The following is a 4,794-nucleotide window of genomic DNA, read 5'->3' as shown; positions in this document are numbered from 1 at the left end:
AATTCGCCACCTTCCTCCTCTCTCTCTCTCTCTCTCTCTCTCTCTCTCTATTCTCTTTTAGTCGTAAAACCAACTGCAACTATCTGCTTCTATTTCGTTAAAACATGGGTGATAATAACAAATATAGATATACGCCTGTCTTATAAGAAAACGAAGATGAAGTATTGTAGTATTCGATGTATCTATTTCTAACAATAAAGATGTGGAATGATAAACGCATAATGGGCGATGAAAAGGTTAATAAAGAATGAAGATGTTTGCATATTTTTTTTCCATGTTCCTTTGGCCGACAACTACTACATCACATTCCATTTATACAAACTAAAATATTAGAAGCAATAATGGAATCCACCACTAGTGGATTAATAGCTGGCACGTTTTGTATTTAAAAATGTCGAGTGCTGTTTAACAAATGGAACTAGCGGCCATAATTTCTTTTTATTTTTATTCCAATCGAGTTCCTGCAAACAACAACTTCGAGTTCTATGTGGGCTTGTAAATGATACTAGGCCATGTTGATAATTGGGCTTCAAAAAGAAAATCCAACCAGGATTTTTAATTTGGTTCATGGACTGCTATTGCTGCTCGCTGTATTGTTTTAACAGGCCAAACCGATGGTTTTGTGGCCTAATGAAGGTTGTATTTGATGAGGAATTGATGATGAATATAAGATGATGAAAATCATGAATGATGCAAGGATAATTATCGTGAGGTTATAGTAATTAACGGGTTCTGTTTTGTGAGGATGAAGATGAAAAACTTGAACAGAAAACATGATAAATAAAATAAAAATTATAATACAAATCATAAAAACAATCGACAGAGGAGTGATCTTGGGTGTTGTGGGTTAAGCGAGAGGTCCCGGGTTCGAGTCTGGTTCATGGCAATATTTTTAGGAAAGCTTTATGAGGTAGTTCTCTTTATTAAAATTATTATTATTATTATTGTTATTGTTATTATTGTTATTATTACTATTATTATTAAGTATTAGTGATATTATTGGTATTATTATTATTATTATTATTAAGTATTATGAATATCATTTATTATTAGTAATATCAATTAGTATTATAATTGTTATTATTATAAATGCTAAAATAAGTATTAGTTATCATTATTATGATTATAATTACAATTGTAAATAATATTATTATCAATATTAGTTTGTTACCAAGTAACATCATTAAGTATTATTAGTGTTATTATTAATATGGATATAAGTATTATTATGATTAGGATATTATTATTGTTATCATTAAGTATCAGAATTATTATTATTAATAAAGTTATTATTATTATTAGAAAATCATTATTATTATCAAAACTATCTTTTTAAACAAATAAATATTATGTGCTTAAAATATACTTATTACATATATTATAATTATATTAATATTTTACATAACTATATATATCAAACCTATTAATATTATTTATATAAATACTTACATTTTTAAATATAACACTAAACAATTTTATATATAAATATGGATATATTAATATAACTATATAAATATAAATCATTTTGAATATATATACGCAAATTAAATATATATAATATATAAATTAAGATGTAATAATTAAATTTGTTCAGTTAAAATTATATGTGTTAACATATATATAAATTATATAGGTTCGTGAATCCGAGGCCAACCCTACACTTGTTCAATGACGTCATATGTATTTTTACTACAAAATACAGTATAGTGAATTTCATTTGCTCCCTTTTTAAATGCTTTTGCAATATATATTTTTGGGACTGAGAATACATGCGCTGCTTTTATAAATGTTTTATGAAATAGACACAAGTAATCGAAACTACATTCTATGGTTGGATTATCGAAATCGAATATCACCCCTTTAGCTTGGTAACCTAAGAATTAGGGAACAGTACCCCTAATTGACGCGAATCCTAAAGATAGATCTATGGGCCTAACAAACCCCATCCGAGGTACGGATGCTTTAGTACTTCGATTTTTATACAGACGAGAGGATTATGTTATACAGGCGAGAGGATTCTGTTTTGGGGATATTCTATATGCATCTTGTTAATGTCTGTTACCAGGTGTTCACCATATGAATGATTTTACCTTTATGCAGACGAGAGGATTCTGCTATGGGAATTATATTTATAAAATGAAAATCTTGTGGTCTATTAAATTAATGGAAATGATTGTTATGATAAACTAATGAACTCACCAACCTTTTGGTTGACACTTGAAAGCATGTTTATTCTCAGGTATGAAAGAAATCTTTCGCTGTGCATTTGCTCATTTTAGAGATATTACTTGGAGTCATTTATGACATATTACAAAAGACATTGCATTCGAGTCGTTGAGTTCATCAAGATTATTATTAAGTCAATTATAGTTGGGTGTGTTATAAAATGGTATGCATGCCGTCAACTTTCGATATAATGAAAATTTGTTTTTTTAAAAAACGAATGCCATTTTGTAAAATGTATCATATAGAGGTCAAGTACCTCGCGATGTAACCAAATGTAATGTATTCGTCCAGATGGATTAGGACGTGTCGTTAGAGTTGGTATCAGAGCGGTGGTCTTAGCGAACCAGGTCTTGCATTAGTGTGTCTAACTGATAGTTGTTTAGATGCATTAGTGGGTTTGGACTTCGACCGTGTCTGCATGTCAAAAGTTTTGCTTATCATTTCGTGTCGAAAATCATCTACTTATCATCCTTAGGAAATTACCTGCTTATCATTCTTAGTCTAGACACTTCTTATTGCATTGATTGCATGAATAGTGTAGAGACAAAATTCAAATCTTAGCGTATCTGATGCTGTAGACTTTGTCTGACACGTTTTCTTAATTTCCTCCGTAATTTACGGGATCTTCTATACTATACATAGATATTCTATGTAATTTGAATATCATCCGATATCCGAAAATCATTTCATAAAATCCTTTACCTAACCGTGCAAGATGAATTCCGCAACCAGTTCAAGTTCGTCGGATGCTCCGGTACTTTTTTAGTCACCAAATAGTTAACAATATGAGCAAACCAAGGTACCTGCACAACACTAAACAAATACTCGTCCGAAAAATTCTCCTGGATCGGTTTAGCAGGGTCAAATGGTGGCGGGGGTATTCTAGACAAATAGCTGGCTACCACATTCTTTATACCCTTCTTATCCCTTATTTTCAAATCAAACTCTTGTAGCAACAAGATCCACCTTATTAATCTAGGCTTAGACTCTTTTTTCTCTAGTAAGTGCCTTAGGGCACTATGGTCCGAGAAAACAACTACCTTAGACCCCCACAAATATGATCTAAATTTGTCTAAAGCAAACATTACCGCTAGTAACTCTTTCTCAGTTGTGGTATATTTGGCGACCCGTCAAAGTACACTTGACGACCATCGTTATCTTGGTCCTACAGCTTGATCGAACTTAAATGAATTTAATAAACGACATTGCATTCTTTTATCTCAAAAGTTTCCCAAAAAGGAAACATACCAAAATATGTAGTTTAAACAACCCAACATATTAATAACCAAAGTTGACATTAAAACATTGTCAACAAAACCCACAAGTTTAAATTATCCAAAAATAGAATGCAAGTTCAAGGTTTTATAAATGTTTAACAAAATCTGCCCAAATACATGCAGACTCTTCTAACACAGCGGAAGCATCAAACAACTCAAGTACCTGTGAAAACATGCGAGTAAACCGTCGACAAAAATGTTGAGTGAGTTATAGGTTTAAATAATTGAATAAACTTTTGACCACAAGATTTAATTGTTAGAAAACATAAAACATTATTCCATTATCGATGAGCCACCTGATAACCACTTAACCATTTATTTACCCTTGCCAAACACAATAAATAATATACACTGAACAAGTGTATCTACAATAAAATACGAAGTACTAAACATTCCGATTATAAATTGCTAGCGCGACTAGCTCGAAATGGAGTTGTCAAACCCGATAGATCTATCCATAGGATTCGCGTTCACCAGTAGAAACCAGTGATTACAGTTACCAGATTAGGGAATATTTTTGCTCAACTCATAATGAATAATTTAACTTCAATTGCAACTGGTGTCAAAATGTAAAATAAAATGCATGTAATCACATCCCAAAAATATACTTTGAAAAGTAGGTAAAAACGGGACTATAACTCACCTTAATAGCAAACGAAGTAACCACACAAAAATGTGAACAGCAAACGAAGTAAAGTGATCAGGAATGATCACAACGCCGACCTATAAATAAAGCACGTCGATATAAATTACTAACTTAGATCAAGTCTTAGTATGATAGCTATTGTACATGTTGCAAGTAGACATAGAACAACATTCAACATGCATCGGTTTGATCGGAACAGCGTACGGACACACACTTTCTATTTTTAGAAAGTTTCTATTTTTAGCAGGTTTCCATTTTTGGAAAGTTTCTATTTTAGGAAAGTCTCTATTTTAGGAAAGTTTCTATTTTAGGAAAGTTTCTATTTTTGGAAAGTTTCTATTTTTGGAAAGTTTCCAAATTTAGAAAGTTTCCATATTTAGAAAGTTGCTATTTTTGGAAAGTTTATAGGTTAGGAAAGTTTCCTTAATTAGAAAGTCAACAAAAGTCAACTGAAAGTCAAAGTCAACCGAAAGTCAACTCAAAAGTCAACCTTGGTCAAACATAGTCAACATTAATTTTAAAAGTATAAGTTATATTAATAATATAGTTTATAATGTTAATTAAAGTCATATATGTATAATTATGTCATAACATAAGTTTAATTAAATTAAATTGAATTATTAAAGTTAACAGAAGTTTAAATGA

This window comes from Rutidosis leptorrhynchoides, chromosome 7 (genome assembly GCF_046630445.1).
Source record: "Rutidosis leptorrhynchoides isolate AG116_Rl617_1_P2 chromosome 7, CSIRO_AGI_Rlap_v1, whole genome shotgun sequence".
In the NCBI taxonomy this organism is placed as follows: domain Eukaryota; kingdom Viridiplantae; phylum Streptophyta; class Magnoliopsida; order Asterales; family Asteraceae; genus Rutidosis; species Rutidosis leptorrhynchoides.
This window is presented reverse-complemented; position numbering follows the sequence as displayed.